Genomic DNA, 21127 nt, shown 5'->3' with positions numbered 1-21127 from the left:
GCCATGTCTCCGTTATCCCAACAATATCGTAGTTCCCCATTTTCATCTGAGCTTCAAGCTCATCTGTCTTATTTCTGACACTATGCACATTCAAGTATAGAATTCTTAGCCCATTCCTCCTCTCTTTGCTTAAAACACTGTCTATTGTACCTAACCCAGCTCCTTGAACTTCCATTGGGCTAATTACACCTTGAATTTTGATGACCTTCTCAAGATCACCCAAACCTTCTACACATTTAACCCCATGCTCCTTCTGACCAACCCTCTGTGCATGTAACTTTTCCAACACATGTTCTGTCTCACCTTTCTCCTTTACACAATTAATATTTGGGAAACGTGTATTCCCCACCTGTCCCTTATCCTTCATCATATCATCTTCTCTCGTATTCTGGATCCCTGTCGATGTAGCATAGAATACATTCAAATCAGTGTGAGGTAATCAGTCTGATGGCCTGGTGGAAGAAGCTGTCCCGGAACTTGTTGGTCCTGGCTTTTATGCTGCGGTACAGTTTCCCAGATGGTAGCAGCTGGAATAGATTGTAGTTAGGGTGACTTGGGTCCCCAATGACCCTATGGTCCATTTTTACGCACCTGTCTCTGTAAACGTCCTGAATTGCGGAAAGTTCACAACTACAGATGTGCTGGGCTGTCCGCACCACTCTCTGCAGAATCCTATGATTGAGGAAAGTCCAGTTCCCATACCAGGCAGTGATGCAGCCAGTCAGGATGCTCTCAATTGTGCCCCTACAGAAAGTTATTAGGATTTGGAGGCCCATTCCAAACTTCCTCCACTGTCTGAGGTGAAAGAGGCGTTGTTGTGCCTTTTTTACCACACAGCTGGTATGTGCAGACCACGTGAGGTCCTCGGTGATGTGGATGCTGAGGAACTTAAAACCATTTATCCTCTCAACCCCAGATCCATTGATGTCAATAGGGGTTAGCCCATCTCCATTCCTCCTGTAATCCACAACCAGTTCCTTTGTGTTTCTAATTGTGATGCCTGCTCTTGCATTATAGGGGGAATAACACACTTTCCTCCAAGGTATGACTGAAATTCATTCTGTAGAACGAATAAGAACATTAAAGCATAAAAACAGGCTATGGCTAGTTGGTCTCTTGTGTCTGCAATGCCATTCACAAAGGTTATGGCAGATCTTCTCCCTCAATTCTATTTTCCTGAACCAACCCCATATCCTCCGGTTTCCTTAAAATCCAAAATTCATTCAGTCTCTGCTTTGAATTTACACAGTGGCGGATCCTCATAGTTTATGAATTCCAAAATTCACTATCCGCTGTATGAAGAAATCTTCTGTCATCTCGGTCCTGAATAGCCAATCCTTTATTTCGAGTATCTACTTTAGTACCCTCACAAGAAGGCCGAGGTCCATAGGTACCTCAGCCAGGGGAAATATTATCCCCATGTCTACTCTGCCATTCTCTTGTTGAATTTTGAACGTAAAAGCATGAAAAGTAATAGGAACAGCCCAGCATCTTCAAACATGCTCTGCTCTTTATGCAGATCATGCCTGATGTTTCACTTCAGCTCTATTTTCATGAATTCATAGAGTCAATGAAAAATACAGCACAGAATCAGGACCTCCGGCCTATCTAGTCCATGCCGAACCATTTAAACTTCCTACTCCCATCGACCTGCACCGGGACTGCAGCCCTACTATCGATATCCAAACTTCTCTTAAACGTCAAAATTGAGCTGGCATGCACCACTTGTGCTGGCAACTCATTCCACACTCTCACCACGCTCTGAGTGAAGAAGTTTCCTTGACAATCTCCATGTTCTATGTTCCTTCAGTATTCCGAAATCTATAAAATCTCTGTTTGGAATGAACTGATTGAATGTAATTCCCAGAGCTACTCAGGATAAGAGATTCTAAAGATTCACCATTCTTTGATAAAATAAGTTTCTCCAGATCTCAATTTTAAATGGTCTGTCTCTTATTCTTTGACCATGAACCTTGGTTCTGGACTCCTCAACATGTCTGCCCTGCATTCATGAACTGAAGATATTCTGCAGATGCTAGAAAATCTTGAGGGACACATACAAAATGCTGGAGGAGCTCAGCAAGTCATGGAAGGGAATAAACACAGTTGATATTCATTAGGACACTCCAGGATGAAGGGACTCCCCCTAAAACTTTGACTGTTTATTCCCCTCCATGAATGCTGCCTCTCTTACTGAGTTCCTCCAGCATTTTGTCTACATTACTCTCTGCATCCAGCCTGTCAAGTCTTGTATGAATTTTGTAAATTTTAATGAGATCACCTTTCACCTTCTAAACTGGAGGATACATGCCAAGCCTGCTCAATCGCTCCTTATATAGAAATTTTATCATCCCAAGAAAAAGGTTGGTGATACTTCCTCACACTCCTTCCATGGCAAGTATGTCCTTAATTAGACAAGGAGACGATAACTGTTCATACTAGTCCAGGTGTGGTCTCATTAAGACCCTCTATAGATACTGCTTTAGGATAAGCAATCATTGCCAAACAAGCTCTTTTGCCATCTCAGTTACTAGTTGAAACGGAGGAATTAGCTTTCTGGTGATTTGAGAAAGTTAATTGTCAATGACCTCTTCACTGTTCTCCAAGCTTCTTGTGGAGTTCATTCAGAATTATCTAAGCCTAAGGCAATAAGCTCTTTTTCCTTAAGGAGGATCTATTGCAAGCTTCAGAAATATATCAAATCCTCAAAAGTGCAAATGTAAATCAGGGAACAATTTCTTCCTAATTTAAATCTTCGTACTGTCCTTTGCAAAGGTGGAAATAAAACACAGAACAGGTCCTTCAGTCTGTCAACCTGTCCTTCAATATCCTGTCAAATAAAAACCTGCTCCATAACCTTGAATTTTACCAGTGGTCAAATGATATTGTCTACACTGAAAGATAATGATTTTACCAGCGATATTAGGTTGTAATTACCAATGGCCAGTTACCTTTATGTCAGCAGCGTATTTACATTCTTGTCGGGCTCTCCAATCATCTAGAGATCCTAGAAAATGAGAAAACAGAAGCAAACAATATATAATTATCCTATGGAGTAAACAGCGCAAAATTATGATGTTGATTGTAATTAGATACTTCAGGATAACAAATATGCAGTCGTGAGGAACAAATGGATTCTTTTGCGAGTGCGATGTTTTCATTTTTGTCAGATGAGAGAAGGTATATTTCCAATTTATTTTCATGCACATCAAAATCTAGTCACCAGTTTTTTTTGTTTCTGTAATTTTTTTTATTCCTTACAGATTGCAACAACAGAGGTTGGACCTCATTATTTTTGCCATTGTAATTCTGATGTTCTCAATTAGTCTGCCAATCCCAGAGGCTACTTAACTCACTTAGTTCAATGGAGATTTGCACACTCATTGGCCACTTTATTAGTACAACTGCCCACCTGCACTTTAATGTGAATATCTAATCAGCCACTAATGTGGCAGCAACTCAGACACGGTCAAGAGGTTCAGTTGTTATTCGACCAAACATCAGAATGGGGAAGAAACGTGATCTAAGTGACTTTGACCATGGAATGATTGTTGGTGCCAGATGGAGAGTTTTGACTATCTCAAAACCTGTTGACCTCCTGGGATTTTCACTCACAACAGTCTCTAGAGTTTACAGAGAATGGAATGGAAAACAAACAAAACAATCCAGCAAGTGGCAGTTCTGTGGGTAAAAGCACCTTGTTAATGAGAGAGGTCAGAGGAGATCGGCCAAACTGGTTCAAGTTGACAAGAAGGTGACAATAACTTGAATAACCATATGACACAACACTGGTGTGCAGAAGAGCATCTCTGAATGCACAACATGTCAAGCCTTGAAGCGGATGGGCTACAGCAACAGAAGACCATGAACTCAGTGGCCATTTTATTAGGCTTTGGAGGTACCTTATTTCACAGCCGCTGAGAGTTGATGTATGACATTTTTTTATGGACCGGTTCTGTTTTCCTTTCGTAATGCAATGACTTTTTTCAGATCAAGAACAAAATTGAGAGGAACCATACCAGACATCTGATCATTGAAACCCCTTCCTTACCTCTCATTTGTACAAACTACAGAGTCAGTGTCCCAAGCTTTCATGGCATGCTCCGCAGGGGCATGTGATGAGATACTTGCAATCCTTTTCGGACAGCCTCGTGTTCTGATGATATTACCTTTGACAAGCCCACAACAAATAGAAATGAATGAACATGGAATTAGTCCATAGTGAACCACTCCAGTGTCAATTAAATTCTAAACCGATCACCTTTCTTCTTTAGTTTGACCCCAGGAAAGTAGTAAAGCAACGTACAGAAAATGCTAGAGGAGCTCAGCAGATCAGGCAGCACCCATCAAAATGATCAAACAGTCAATGTTTCAGCCTGAGGCCCTTCACTAGGACTGGAAAGGAAGGGGGAAGAGGGCAGATGCCAGAATAAAAAGGTGTGGGGAGGGAAAGAAAGTGATGGGTGAAGTCAGGGGGGTGGAAAAGGTAAAGGGCTGGAGATGAAGGAATCTGAAAGGAGAGGAGAGGAGACCATAGGAGAAAGGGAAGGAGAGACACCAATAGGTTTCAATGGGTACATTTAATGTCAGAGAAATGTATACCATATACATCCTGAAATTCTTTTTCCTTGCAAACATCCATGAAAACAGAGTGCCCCAAAGAAAGAATGACAGTTACATGTTAGAACCCCAAAGCAACCCCCCCAGCTCCCCCCATGCACAAGCAGCAGCAAAGCAATGACCTCCTCCAGCAAAAAAGCATCTTTACCCTCCACCGAGCATCAATAAAAACACAGACTTGCAGTAAGCCCAAAGACCCCTTGTTTACCCAGTAATTCAACATACCACAGGCTCTCTCTCTCTCTCTCTCTCTCTCTCCCTAATAAGGGAAAAAGAGGTGTCCCTGTTTCACAGCGAGAGGGGAGACATAACAAAACAATTCACCGATTTATGGTGTTAAAAGTCTGTTCCATTGCTTTTTCCGAGCTCTGTGCCCAAAGAACTCGGGTCTCTGGGCACACAGCCAGCAGCTGACTCACTGCTTTCAATCATCTGTGTACTCCCACGACACATAAGGCGGCGGCACCAGTCTCAGATCTGGGGGAGGTGATGGGCAAGTGAGAAGAGATAATAGGCTCTTTCTTCTACTTGACCTTAGGAATTGCAACTGCAATTAATAGTCTGAGGAGTTGTTTATCAGCCATTTATCAAAAGCCATAGTGAACCTGCTATTCAGATTAAGACTTGGAGAGTAATGTATGAGATTAAATATTACAGCTGAAAGAAGGCAAAACAATGAGACTTCGCAAACTTGGTTTAGGAGGAATATCTTGGACACTATAAAAGTTTTGGGCCGCTTCACAAGAAGAATGTGGACCAATTTCTGAAAGCACCTTCTTTAGTAATAATCCATCTTCTGTGCCACAAGGGAAGAACACGTCAGGCCCCAAGTTAAATGTGGAATAACAGTAACAATGATTTATACTTACTAGGCATTTTTACGATTACAAAATAGACTAATGAATCATTTCACTCACCTCAGTGCTGAACTAGTTGCATACCCTGTGGAACTATTTTTGGGGACTCTGCATCTGATGATCTCAGTAGTATTTGTTTGCTTTTTAAAAAATCATTTGCCTGATTTGTCCTTTTTTGCACATTGGATGTTTGTTAACAGTTTAAAGTTCAAGTAAATTTATTATTAAAGTACACACAGGCATACTCAATAAATCCATAATAGAATAATAATCCTAATAACAAAAATAAAGAAATAATAATAATAAATAAATAAGCAATAAATATCAAAAACATGAGATGAAGAGTCCTTGAAAGTGAGTCCATAGGTTGTGGGAACATTACAATGAAGGGGCAAGTTATCCTCTGTGGTTCCTGAGCATGATAGTTGAGCTAACTGTTCCTACACTTGGTTTTGTTATGAACTTGAACCTTTATTATGTTTTTTTTTTGCCCATGTATTTCTTTATTTTCCTGTGGGTGCCTGCAAGAAAATGAATTCCAAGATTGTGTATGGTACATATACTTCGCTAATAAATTTATTTTGAACTTTGAACTTAGAGGAGCATGCAAGCCAAGCAAAAAGAAATGCTAAACAAGAGCACTAGTTGTGTGATGTGAACATAAGTTATATCGAGCAGATTAGCGATACAAAGGCACCTAGACACAGATAGAGTAGGACATAGCTAGCTGGAGTCATAGTCTCTATTGGGAGATTGAAATGGAGTAGAGATGTGTACATAAATAGATGAAAGGAATAAGTATTGCAGAATGTTATAGGATTTGACAAGGTTATGGAGATACGGTAGATTGAAAAGGGTGAGGCAGAAGACGAAGTGAAACAATGGTGGGGTTTAATCACTGGGATGAGAATGTTAAACAAGGTATTGAAGGACCGTGGGCCAGTACATGTCAGTGAGGTCAAGGTAACAGGTCTGTAGAATGTGCCAATCAATAAAATGGGAAAACCAGTAGGATCTGGAGAATATTAGGAGCAGTATAGGACAGACAGAAGCATTGCTAGATACTGTCAAGTTTATAGCGGCTGAAAGATGGAGGCTACCCAAAGAGAATTTAAGTAAACATGTCAAAGGGATGAATTAAAGTTTTAGTGATAGTTAAGTTAAGACCAAGGTCAAAGATAGGAGGAAAATGTTAAACAACAGAATTAAGTGCAACTTGCAACTAGGAAAATGTGAGATTGGAAACTCATTCCCAAATTAACTGGACACCATGGCTAGACACAAGTTGATTTAGTTTGAGGTTGTGGTCTTGACATTTGGACACATTATACAGATTCTGTGCAGGAAATGGACAACTACAGATTTACTTTTGTTTATATTGTAATACTTAAAAAAAAATAGTGTCAGATAGAATAGTGCAGAATTGTAAATGTGATCTTTAGAAATGTGCTCAATAGTGGGGAGGGCTTTGCTGAAGATAGACTGGACAGTGTCCACCAGTTTCTGTAAACTTTTCTGTCCCTGGGCATTGGTGTTTCTATATCAGGCCATGCAACCAGTTAAAATACTCCCCTGTACTGTATATAGCAATAGAACGTACAGAGCCGAAAGGTGCCGTTTGGTTCATTGTTCCTGCTAGGATGTTGGAAGATCTATTTAATTACTCTGTTCCTTCTCTGTAGTTTTCAATACAATATTGCCTGCAATTATCTTCGAAGTTCTTGTTAAATCAGTTCGGCTTCATTCACCTCATAATTTTAATTTCCCTCAAATGAGGCTTAATTCCCCTGATAATTTACCTTTAATATGCTTCCTCTGTCATGGGAGGGATTTGAAAATTGTAAAATTGCATTGGCCCCTGTTAAGGTCTATTTGGCAAGAGAGCTCACCGATGAGTCAGCTGAGGTTTTGAACTTGGAGTGACAGTGGAGCAAGCCCAGTGGGCTGATGAGGCAGACTTGATGGGTCAAGTGGCTTGTTTCTGCTCCTGCATCTTAACGTCTTATGGTCTTGTTGCTAAGGGGCCTCACTATTTCACCTGAGGGGTTGTAAGGCCAACTGGAATAATGCTCTGCCACTGTTTTAGTACCAGCTTGAGGTGAGCATAGAATGCAGGTGGGAGCACGTTTGCAACTTCTGCAAGATTCAAGATATAAAAGGCATTATCAGCTACTCTGTCCTCTTTTACTCCAATAATCTCAAATAGGGCAAGCACTACTTTCAGTTATGAAATCAGTACTGGGTTTAATTATATTTTTCCAAGTCCCAATTAATTTAATCAAGTTTACTCTCTCTATAAATTTTCCTTCCACTGACATTCAACTTATTAGTCTGTAATTCTCAAGTTGATCCGCAAGTCGTAATAGTATGAGGTGAATGGAATATTGGCAAGTATAATGAGAAATCTAACATTACAGCCAAAGTAGCTATAGTTTCCACTCCTAATTCCCCAAGGGAACCACAATTTATCCCAGCAGGACTGATGATTTACATGGCTTTCAAAAATATCATCTTTACCTTTTCATCTTTTTTCATTTAAAATTATTTGTAAAGCGCGTTATGCAGCTGGGAATGAAACTTAAAAAAAACTGAATATGCCAGAATTCAGAAATAAAAAAACAAAAAATACATAAACACAGGAGACTTTGCAGATGCTGGAAATCAAGGGTAAAACACAGAAAATACTGGTGGAACTCAGCAGGCCAGGCAGCATCTATCGAACATTTTAGGCTGAGACCCTTCATCAGAAATGTTGACAGTTTATTCTTTTCCATAGATGCTGCCTGACATGCTGAGTTTCTAAAAGCAGAAAATTTTGGATATACTTGGCAGAACAGGCAACAGCAAAGCTGAGAATTTTCTGCTATTACTAATAACCGGAAACTGATAACTGGCAGGATTTGAGAACTTTTAGGCTGTCGGCTATAATCAGAGCTATTGCACAATGATCTGGAGGGCTTGCCTTCAGTCTGTGGTTCACTCCACATCTCTGGTGGATTGATCATTTTCATTTATGACTGGAGACTCACAAAAACACAAAGTTTTCTGGACATAGTTGCTTAAATCTCAACCATTACCAGAATCGCTTCTACATATTCATGTTGATCCAAATCTTCCTTCGAATATTTTATAAATTTGGGTCTTCATTATCTATTTTCAGAACTCCTCTGAACTTGATGATATTGCAATAATTGTTTCTCAAATGCACTCTTAATGAAGTTTGTTTCTTTTGCGCTAAAGTAGACTGGGGTTTATAAACGTTACCTTCCTCATGGGGCAAGAAACCCACTAGCCAAGATAGTCCCTATGCATGTTTCAAGAAATCTGTTTCATCTTCGCTTTTGTTTTATTGGTATCCTAGCGTACATTGGAAGAACTGAAGTCGATCATAAGACTGTTGTAAAGTTCTTGCATTTTTCTGCTGTTTGCTTCTGCCTTCCCAAGGCTTTCAGTTACCTAAAGCACATTCCCAGCCACCAAATAATTCCCGTGTGGTTCCTTAATTCCTACAACAAATCTTTGGAGCAATTCCAGTAGTATCTTTTGTCAGTTCCACATTCTGTTTTTTTTTCCCTTTCCCTTTCTGTCCTTACTGCTTTGTAACAAAGAATATTATGTGTTTTCATTGTTTGAACCAGGGTTCTACAATGACACCACAATAATAACCTTATGTGGAAACTTGTGTCTGAAAGTCACACTCTTCATTTAATATTCAATGGACATTTGCAAACAGGCACTTTTTCCATGTGTTTCTATTTCTGGACTACACTTTATCTCATGCTGTTTATCTCTCCCAGATCTCCTCATATCTCCTCTCTTTTGCTTTTCACTGCACTGATCAATTTTCCTGGAGGGAAGATAGGTCTGAACTCTGTTGATAAGTAACCCATAAATCTTTTAGATCTTCCCTTGGAACTGGTTACAATGCTGTGGGAAGGGCATTAAGCTGCCCTTCCTGCAGTGTTACGTCTTCCCAGGCACGATCCTCTCCTCATTTCTGTGCTTGTACCTTTTCTCAAACAAGTGCCGAGTCTTCAAGTTCAAAGTTCAAGAGGAACTTATTACCTGAGTATGTGTGCGTCGCCAAACGCTACCCTGAAGATTCATTTTCTTGCAGACATTCACAGTAGAACAGTCATCCAATAGAATCAGTGAAAAACCAGACACAAAGACTGACAAACAACCAATATGCGAAAGAAGACAAACTTTGCCAACAGAAAAACAAACAAACATATAAATAATACTGAGAACAGGAGTTGTAGAGTCTTGAAAGTGAGTCCATAGGTTGTGTTCAGTGATCAGTTTACTGTGGAGGTGAGTGAAGTTATCCACACTGGTTCAGGAGTCTGATAGTTGTAGGGTAATAACTGCTCCTAAGCCCGGTGGTGTTGGACCTAAGGCTCTTGTGCCTCCCTTCCCTCCTGATAGCAACAACAGGAAGAAGGCATGGTCTGGATGATGGTGTTCCTTGATGATGGAGAGTGTTTTCTTGTCATTGCTTGTCGATGCGTGTGATCACTCAAGCTGAGTATGATGTTCTCCTTAAGGGTATTCCCTTAGTGGTAAATGCTTGTGTGTGACTTTATTTCATGCCAGGAGGCTGATGCATGGGCAGTGACAGAAGGTCCTGGACAGATTGGGGTCACAGTGGCAACAAATGCAAGACAACCGGGGACCCTTCTCTGCCTCAGCCCCCCTCCCACTTTCCTACCATTGTGATGTGTCATCATCTTCCGCCAGCTCCACCACTGAGGTGTTGGTTGGATCGCTCTTCGTCTGGAAACCCCCCCCCCCCAAGAACTTACCGCTACGGGTGACCCCACCAGGAGTAAGTTCCAGTCAGCATCACTTTCAGGATCTCAGGACCTCACAGGCCTCCCCACCACGACAAAGTGATGGCCCTCAGAGAAGTTGTAGGTGTGCTCAGTGGGGGCCAAACTAACTCATGAGCTTCCCTGGATCTTGAAATTAGGTCAGTTCATTCTGGACACATTCAGCACAAATGGCTGACGGGTCCAATTTCCAAACAGGCTTACTTGAAATTGGGACAGCTTTGAAATGAGCTCTATTAGTATTTTCCAAAAAAACACATGATTTATTTGACTGTTAAGGTGTTGAAGCTTCTGTTGTCAGAAGCAATCCATCCAGATAAATTAGCTGGACTTGGACTTGTATCCAAGATGCTATGAATTTTGTCTGAAGAATCCCACTTTTTTATTGAGTGCTTTAATTTAGTTATTTTTTAAAATAACTTTATCTCCATACCTCTCAACCACTTCTGCTGAGAAAAGGACATGAATATGATGCTTTCGTCTCCTAAGCTAATATTCTTTCGTACTATCAGGGGTCTCTCCATGGTGAAATTGAAATAATCTTGCTTTTGTTTCAGTGTAATGTGCAAACAATGTCTCGAGCAAAAGGCACATTTACAAATATCATAAACTGCACTGTTATAAGTTGCTATATTTCCTTTTTGAATATATTTTAAAAGGGAAGAGAAAATGATCATGAATTTGAGATATTCCATTATTAGTCTCTACAGCTGGCACAGATGGTATATTGGAATTTATACCCTGCCTGAGGGAATAACTTAGACAATTTGAGATTTTCACTATGTCACAATAAATAAATATAATGTTGCCTCTGTTAACCTTAGTGAATCAAATTAGTCTTCTCTAATGAAAAACCAGCAAGAATGTTTATGTATTGTGTTGTTAGTACACAATATCACGATATAGTAACCACACCTGTTGTTCAGATGTAGCACTGTAAAAAGACATGCCAATCCTGATATTGGATGCTCACCTGAATAATTTTTATTTACCAATTGCTACCTGCAATTGGCCCATGTACCTCAAAACCCAGGGACCCCTCGGCTAATGGTAGGGATCCATGGCATAAATTAGGCTGGGAACTCCTGCTCGAAACATTTCCTACCCAAGTACCCGTCCACAGGTCTTTAAGTGTTATAATTCTTCCTGTCTGTACCACTCTTCTGGCAACTCATTCCATCTATCCACTACCCTCAGTCCATCTTTCCCCTCTCACCTAAGATCTCTAGCTTCAGATACACCTACCTGTGATAAAGAGGGTGAACTTCCACTTTTCTATTGTGGGAGGAGATTGTGGTTGAAGGCTCTCTTCATTGTTTGAGAGAAAAGTGTTCCTGCTCCTCTGCGTGCACGGTTTCTGCTAGTAAACATCTTACCTGCCGTGCCTGACTCCTCTCCCTGCTCTGCAGCTGGCTTCAGGAAACTGCGACTGAGTCACACTGATTGAATTGTTTGAAAAGTATCTGAACGATAGAGATTAATATAAGCAGAATGACTGGACTCAGCCCTTTGGAACAGTTCCAAATCCAAGATCTGGAAGTGGATATGTATATAGTGGTTTGGACCAGCTTTCCAATTTTTAAGAATGTGACAGGAATTGGCTTCTTGTCCCTTCAGTGACCTCTGCTATTAATACACTTGTCACTCAACAATCTATTGGTCTCAGATTTGCACTTACATGCTGCTGTGATAGAGAGTTGGTCATTATTGACTTCCTTTGTGCGAAGAAATCTATGCTGTCTTATTTCTTCTTTGATGCAGCTCTGATTTAACGAGATTAGCTTTATTTATCACATATACATCCGGTGGAATGTAGCTATTAGATGTGTGGATTATGACCGCAGAAAAGACTAGCTGGAATCACTTAGCATTTTCATGCGAGGGTGTTTAATAGGTACATCAAAAATCAAACTTATGCAACCCTCGTACACTAACACGACTTGCTAGCTGCCTCTGTAAACAGCCACGTGACTCTGTGGTGAGAAGGCCACCTTTCACAAGCTAAACATGTCTAAGGTCGGTATGGTTTGGGGTTCAACCAAACAGAAACCTTGTGATGTTCCCATTAAAGGAACCTCGATTTGAGTGAATGCTGGGGAAGTACTGCCCAAACGCAGTTATCGGTAGCCCAGAAATGACAGATTGTACACCAGCATAAATTTATAAAGAAAATATACTTACCAATTTTCAACTTTATCAAACAGTTAACAGCGAAAGAGAGAAAAAAAAGATAAAAGGGCCCATTACATTTAAATCAGTCTAAACATGTGCACCAACATTGGAGTTCATTTCTGTAATAGCTGTGAATAGCTTTACTCACAGTATTAAATTCTCTTCACCAACCACAAGTAGAACTCCCCTTCTTGGAATCCCCTGTCTTGTGAAGCACTCCTGGCAATAGGGTCTCCCCTTCAGATGGGACCCTCCAGGTGTCTCCCCTGGTGCTTTTCTCTGTGCACCTCCTGCCACAAGTCCTCAAACCAGGCTACTGTCCTTTAGAAAACCCTTCCTGCCCAACTCTCGGGAATATGCTATGCCATCCCACTGACTGGCTGACATAACATTCCTAAATTGGACATCGTGGCTCCTTATCTTTAGCCAAAGCCAAAACACTCTTACCAGCAGGACACACTACTTTTACAGAAAACTGCTAAAATAAAATACCTCACAGCATAGCAGTAGAAATCTTAACCTGGGCATTATACTTACAAAAATTAGCAGAAAGAAAACTGCCAATATTTACAAAAAGATGTCTACCAGAAAACACAATAAATTGCTCCGTACTATTTTGTCCAGCATGAACTACTGTCATCATGATCTCTCTCAGCCACTGAGAGCAACCCACCCATTTTTTTTAAACATCAGGACATACCATCCTTAATGACCCACAAAGTTAGCTTGTGAATCCCATAATGTAGTTACAATCATATCACAAAATAATCAGAAGTATCTACATTAAATACAGTATAGGAACAATATATTTACACAATCCCATTAGTAAAGAAATAAACTATTCCACCGTGTATGATGGGAAAGGCGCCATAAAGCCTTCCCCCACTATTATCAGAAAATACCGGGGGAAGACATTGAAGTGCACACACTCAGAGCAACAACAGCAGAATGATAAGGCCATGTGTGTGAGTGTGTGTGTACGTGTGTGTGTGTGAGAGAGAGAGTGTGTGTGTGTGTGTGTGTGTGTGTGAGAGAGAGAGTGTGTGTGTGTGTGTGTGTGTGTGTGAATGTGTACGTGTGTGTGTGTGTGAGTGTGTGTGTCTGTATGTCTGTGTGTATGTGTGTATGAGCGTGTGTGTGTCTGTGTGTGAGAGAGGGAGAACATCTATGTGTGTGTGTCTGTCTGTGTGTGCGTGTGAGAGTGTGTGTGTGTGTGTGTAGAGAGAGAGAGGGTGTCTCTGTGTCTGTGTGTGTGTGAGTGTGTATGTGAGTGAGGTGTGTGTGCATATGTGTGTGTGTGAGAGAGAGGGTGTCTGTGTGTGTGTGTGTGAGATGTGCATCCATAACGAGTGCATTTACTGAACACTCTCCTTCTCAGTAGCATCTTGCATCGACAGCCAGTCTGAGGCCTGTGCTGGGGACAGGCTGCAAGCGTCACCGTGCTTCTGGCACCAACACTGCACGCCCATAACTCACTAACCGTACTTCTTTGGAATGTGGGAGGAAACCGGAGAACATACAGACTCCTTACAGACAGTGGTGGGGATCAGTGATTGCTGACACTGTAAAGCGATGTGCTGATCACTACACTACCGCGCTGCTCCTGATGGCATGGCAAGGTGATGGGTGGTTACTGAGCAGGAGCTGTGCAGTCTCCCTGGGAGGAGAGATGGAGTTAGAACGTTTCCTGAAGTGGCTGGGGAAGCCTTCCTCTTCCTCTTCCTGTTAGCTCCCTGCTCTCTATCTCGTCTACACCTTGAGACATCTGCCCTTCTCTAACTCTGATGACTTGCTCGTGCACACAGAATGAGTGCCACGGTTTGTGCGACACTACTACAGTTCACAGTTCAATTCCAGCACCATCTGTAAGGAGGCTCTGTACATCCTCCCCGAGGAATAGATCCTCACTTTCCTCCCTCAGTCCAAAGATGTACCAGGAGGGTTAATTGGTCATTGTAGATTGTCCGGTGATTAGGTTAGGGTTTATCAGTTTTGTTGGGGGTTTCTGGGGTGGCAAGGCTCAAAGAGCCTACTCTGGCTGTATCACTAAGCAAGTAAATAAATATGCTGGAGGAAGCATCTACGGAAAGGAATAAACAGTTGTTGCTTTTGGCTAAGACCCCTGACGAAGGGTCTCAACCTAAAAAATTGACTGTTTTTTCCCCTCCATTTACACTACCTGACCTGCTGAGATCCTCCATCATTTTTTGGGTGTTGCAGAAGATTTCTAGCATCTTTAGAATCTCCTGTTGTCTTTAATGACTCCATCACCTGTTCCTCTATCTTCTGAGCAATTCTCTCAGCCCCAGCAAATCTGCTGTGTTGCCCATCTCCCTCCTCCGTACAATCCTCCTTAGTAACCCCTTGCCCCTTTGGCAAAGGTTATAACAATCCAGTTTTCTCTCTCCCGGTGCTAACACCTCTTCCTACGTTGGAGGTTCTACATGAATCATTGCAGTGATTTTAAAACTGACAAAATAAAGTATATGTTTTTGTGCTCCAGAATTGAAACCCCGCATTGTAAGCTGTGTTATATATTTAACATGGTGGTACAAGATTACTAGAGTTTAAAAAGACTGATTAAATAATTTACCAAAAACATAATTTAAAGCCAAGTAAAACTTCAGTTCAGCTCTGGTATGAAATTAGCTGAGTAAATTTGTTAAATTAAACAAGAATTATATTGTGCTGGTGCGAAGGTTTGGTCCCAGCACTCGAAGCAATAAATGTCAGAGGCAAGGCAGCTGAAAGTAAAACGGAAAAAATACAAGTTAACTATTGATTGTTTAGGAGGTTATTGGTGGCTGATTGTATGCTGATGTCATCAAGGAGTGTGTGTGTGTGTGTGTGTGTGTGTGTGTGTGTGAGCATGACCTGTGATGACACACAGGTCCTTGATGATGGATTTTGCTTTCCTGCGACAGTACTTCATGTAGATGCGCTCGGTGGCGAGGAGGGCTTTGTCTGTGATAGACTGGGCTGTACCAATAGTTTTTGTAGACTTTTCTACTCAAGGGAATTGGTGTTCCATACCAGGCTGTGATGCAACCGGTCAATATACTCTCCACCACACATCTCGAGAAGTTTGTCCAAGTTTTAGACGTCATGCCTAATCTTCACAAACTTCTAAGTAGACACTGTTGTGCTTTCCTTGTAATTGTACTTACACGCTGGGCCCAGAACAGATTTACAGTTATTGACCATCTCCACCTCTGATTCCTGGATAAGGACTGGCTCAAGGACCAACTATCTCCTCCTCACGGAGTCAATAATCAGTTTCTTGGCCTCGTCACCGTTGAGTGAGAGGTTATTGTTATGACACTGCTCAGCCAGATTTTAAATCTTCCTCCTGTATGCTGATTCAGCACCACCTTTGTGTTGGCCAATGAAAGCGGTATCATCAAAACATATGGCATTGGAATTGTGCTTTGCCATACAGTATTAAATATAAAGTGAGTACGGCAGGAGGATAAGCAAACAGCCTTGTGGTGCACCTGTGCTGATAGAGATTGTGGAGGAGATGTTTTTGCCAGTCTGCAAGTGAGAAAATCAAGGATCCAATTACACAAAGAGGTATTGAGGTCAAGGTCTTTAAGCTTATTGATTAATTTTGAGGGGACAATGGTATTGAATGCTGAGCTGTAGTCATTAAAGAGCATCATAATGTATGGATCTTTGCTGTCCAGAAGTTCCAGGGTTGAGTGAAGAGCTAATGAAATGGTATCTGTTGTGTACCCGTTGTGCTGGTAGATAAATTGGAGCATATCCAAGTCACTTCTTAGGCAGGAGTTGATACGTTTCATCACCAACCTTTCAAAGCACTTCCCCACTCTGAATGTAAATGCTACTGAACAATAGTCATTGAGGCAGGTTACCATGCTCTTCTTCGGCACTGGTATAAGTGAAGTGGATATTTCAGACTGCCAAAGCAAGAGGTTAAAGCTATCAGTGAACACTCCAGCCAGTTAATCAGCACAGGTCTTTAGTTCTCAGACCAGTATCCTGTCTTGGCTGGATACTTTTTCTGGGTTCATGCTGCTGAAGGGTGCTTTCATGTTGGGTGTCGGTAACTGAAACAATAAGGTCACTCAGGGCTGTGGGAGTTCACGAAGGTTCTCCCCTGCTTTTGACAGTCAAAGGGAGCCAGAAGGCATTGAGCTTAAGTGTCTTATGGGGACTTCAGTCTGCAAACCATATCTGTCACTAGCCAACCCCTTGCTATGGGCCAGCCTGTGCTTAGCAGACAGCATTGTTTATTTACAAAGTTGTCCCTTTAACTTCAAAACAATTACTGCTTGCAATTCACTTTAAGAACTGAAGAATAATTCTCATTTGAACTAATCTGATATATTTACATAATTCCATAACTCCTCAATAATCCCCAACAGTCTCCAGGCTCTAGTCTACCAGTTCTTTTACTCTACATTCACTTTACTTTGCAGACGTGTAGTGCCAGAGTGCTGACTGAGTCATTCAGAGCTTATCTAAGCTGCTAATCTAAAGCTCAACCTTCATAGAATCGAAGTAAAATACAGAGTAGAATGGATATCAGGTGGACTCTCTCGCTAGTTAATCTCTGGTTAAAGGATCCATTACAATGAAATTGTAACTTATATTTTTTAACACACTCAATGAACTAAAATGAATTAGCCCTTGATACAATAGAACAAGTTAATGCTGATTTGGAGACTGGCCTCACAAAATGTGCAAACATCACCCATAGACTGCAGCTCAAGGACTGAAGCGGAGCTCTTCTGGTCCTGCATTGGAGGTGACGTAGGCTGAACAGTTAGCAATAAAAACCATTGTTCGTTTGTACTCCAATGGGAAGCATTTTTGGTGGTAAAATGCAAATTCAGAAGTCTTGAGATGGTGACACAGCCATGCTTGGCATCATTCTGCAAAGATTGGTTTCAATATTAATTCTTTGATGAAGATCCTACCAGAGAACATGCACTTAAGGTGAGTGGGGTAATTTCAAAGGAGGTGTGAGGGGCAGGTTTCTTGCGCAGAGAGTTGTGGCTGTCTTGATTGCACTGCCTGGGGTGGTGGTAGAAGTAGAAACATCAGGGACTTTTAAGAGAAGTTTGGATTGATATGAATGAGAGGAAATGGAAGGATACAGACAATGCGTAGGCAGAGAGATTAGTTTAGTTAGCCATCTGATTATGAATTTAATTAGCTTGGCACAGCATTTTTGCTGAAGGCCCTGTTCCTGTGCTGTACTGTTCTATGTCCTATGTTCTATAATTTGCATTTATCATAGAGCAGGCCTGAAATGAAACCAAATTTCATCATGCAGATAATTATGAGTTTTCAAAACATTCCGTCCTGATTGTCTGAGGCAAAGAGTCAAAGGATTTTCTGAGGTCATGAAAGAAAAGAATAGAGGAAACTGCTTTCTGTGCTTCCCTTGGAGCTGTTGCAGAATGAAGGGCAGGTCCAGTTATGCCTTTTGGTTGGATGAAGCTTGTGAGTGAAAAAATGTTTGCTAACATAGACCATAAAACACTACCACACATTACAGACCTTTTGGCCTGCAGTGTTGCACTGTCCTTTTCCCCAACTCTAAGATCAATCTCCTACACGGTCCTCCATTTTTTTTGTCAACCATGTTCCTCTCTAAGAGTCTCTTAAATGTTCCCAATGTACTGTATCTGCCTCTACCACCACCCTTGGCAGTGCATTCCATTTCACCACTCTTTGTGTTAAAAAACCTACTTCTGTAACACCCAATACTTTCCTCCAGTCACTTTAAAGTTATGCCCATTTGTATTAGCAATTTCAACTCTGGGATAAAGTTTCTGGCTGCCCTCTTGATCTATGCCTCTTGTCATCTTGTAGACCTCTATCAAGTCACCTCTCATCCTCTTCCTCCGAGGATACCGCTACAAAATAAAGGTTTCCTTCCAACTTGCCTCTCCTGTACACCTACAACTCACCTCTCTTGTACACCTATCACCAGCAATCAATACCAATAATCAGATCCAAGGAAACATCGACCATTTCTCATAAATGAGGAGCCACCTATTAATTCATCAATATCTTCAGAAAGTCAGCATGACCTTTGGTCGGTTGAGCGGAAGAGAATTCAGTTTGGTATGGGTTCCCTGGGCCGTCTGGCTTCCCAGGTTCCTTCCCTGCACAATCGGATTTTAAGACCATGAAATGCAGATTTAAAAAAAACGTCCTTCATGCCCTCATTTCCCACCTTGAAAAGATTCTGTGAGAATTGTGCTCTGGGATTTATTAATAATTCCATAAACATGATAAAAGTAGACATGATTTGGAGTTTGGCTGATGGTGTTAAATATTCAAGAATGGCTAAAAGATATGTCTTTGTTTCACAGCATTACAAAAATAAAAACAATTTCGAAAGAATACAGTGATTTCTTGCACTTTCATAAAATGCATTTTGCCTCCACCATAATGTTTTAATATATTTTTGACTTATAAGTTAATTTTAAAATGTTCACCTGCATTTAGCTGGACTCTTGTCTCTTTACCCACGTTGATACAACCTGCCCAGTCCATCACAGGAAAAGCCCTCCCCACCTTTGAACACATTTACAAGGAGTGCAGCCACAAGAAAGCAGCATCTATCATCGAGGACCCCCACCATCCAGACCATGCTCTCTTTTTGCTGATGCCATCGGGAAGGAGGTAGAGGTGCCTTAGGTCCCACACCACCAGGTTCAGGAACAGTTATAACCCTTTAGACTCCTAATCCAGCATGGATAACTTCACTCACCTCAACACTGAACTGATCTCACAACCTATGGACTCATTTTCGAGGACTCTACAACCCACATAACCAGTATTATATATTTACTTACTTATCTATCTAACTATCATTATTATTCGTTTCTTTCATATTTGCAACTTTGTCTTCTTTCGCACATTGGTTACTTTGTGTGTGTTTTTATTGATTATTGATTTGTTCTATTTCTTTGTTCTATTGTGAATGCCTGCAAGAAAATGAATCTCAGGGTAGTATATGGGTACTTGATAATTCATGTACTTTGACTTTGACCTGATGGGTTGGAACTGCTCTCAGCTGCTTTGTACCTTAACCCTGCTTTCCACTTGTGCTATCCTTCACTTGCACTCAATAAAATTTCTAACATTGTTAATTATAAATGGATTGCCATTTGAGCAATAATGTGGCTTAATTTCTTCAACACTGAAATAAACCACCATCTAATTATGCCTAAAAGGCACAAATAATTAATCATCTTATTTCACATTCGAAAATAGCCAACAAGAAAGCAGCACATTTAAGCACTCATATGTTCAGTGGAGTAATCATGGCACTAAACAGAAAATGCTCCACTGTAAAACAAAATTCTCAAACTGCACTGAAGCATTTTCATCTTCGGAGATAATTGCACTCTTTGGTACATGACTAATTGTTGCACTTGCAAACCTATCACATCAGTCAATGCAGCATATTATGGATAACTGTTAACGTGTGCATGCACAGACATTGGAAAAATGAACTGCAGCAGACAGTGGGCATAGACTTCGATCAGATAAACAAGTTAGTGTTATGAAGTGAACACTGAAAATACTGGAGATCGAGCGACAGGCGTGGTGGCAGAAACAGTTAACATTTCAAATTAATGCAATTCAGATTGGATCGGCCCAGTGGCCTAGTGGTTAGCACAATGCTTTACTGAACCAGTGACCCGGGGTTCAATTCCCACCGATCCTGCAAGGACTTTGTACGACTGCATGGGTTTCCCTCAGGTGCTTTGGTTTCCTCCCACAGTCCAAAGACCTACTGGTTGGTAGGTTAATTGGTCATTGCAAATTGTCCCATGATTAGCCCAGGGTTAAATTAGGGGTTGCTGGGCAGTGTGGCTGGAAGGGCTAAAAGGGGTTGTTCTACGCTGTACCCGGATAAATAAATAAAAAACACTGGTGGAGCTCAGCACCTATGAAGAGGAATAAACAATCAATGTTTCAAGCTCAGTCCCTTTACCAGCAATGGCAAGGAAGGGGGAAGAAGCCAGAACAAGAAGCTGGTGGAGCAAGGGGGCAGTGAGAGTGGAAGGAATATGAACTAGAAGGTCACAGGTGAAACCAGGTGAGGGCAAAGATAGGTGTGTGGGGAGGTGGATGAAGTAACAATCTGGGAGGTGTTAAGTACAAAGGGTGAAGCATCACACTACATTACTCAGTATATCTGTGCTCAAATGGTGAGCCTAGGTGTGGATCCAAGTGTCAGATACACAGGATTCTATATTTTTGCTCAGAACCAGTAGAATCTCAGATTCCCCTGTTTTAATGATCAGATGCAAAAATCGGAGTTAAGCTAAAGAGTGGGTAGCTGAAAATATTCTACAGAATGATCAGCTACAGATAAGTACGTTCTGGTCCATTTATTCTGAGGAACTTAGGGATCCATACCTAAAATTGAATTTTTCAGGACTAGAGATAGGTTTCTACTTGAGCTGATCCCCCAACATTGCTCTGAGTTTCACCATGCATTGGAAAATTCAGACCCTGCCATTACAATGCTGACAATCCTGCCATTGCATCGCAAAATTGAGGCCCTTTCCTTTGGTTTTCCCTTCTTGCTTTTGGACCACTTTTTGCTTCCTGATCTGCTTACTTGATTATTCCTGATCAATATTAAAACCC

General features: G+C 41.2%; 1 protein-coding gene across 1 annotated transcript in view; it reads left to right on the top strand.

Annotated features, from left to right (window-relative positions):
* LOC132378312 (adenylate cyclase type 2-like) overlaps positions 1 to 21127 on the top strand; it is a 507293-nt gene that overhangs the window by 136367 nt on the left and 349799 nt on the right. The gene's annotated exons all lie outside the window — the stretch shown is intronic.

This window comes from Hypanus sabinus, chromosome 20, assembly GCF_030144855.1.
Source record: "Hypanus sabinus isolate sHypSab1 chromosome 20, sHypSab1.hap1, whole genome shotgun sequence".
Lineage (NCBI taxonomy): Eukaryota > Metazoa > Chordata > Chondrichthyes > Myliobatiformes > Dasyatidae > Hypanus > Hypanus sabinus.
This window is presented reverse-complemented; position numbering and strand designations above follow the sequence as displayed.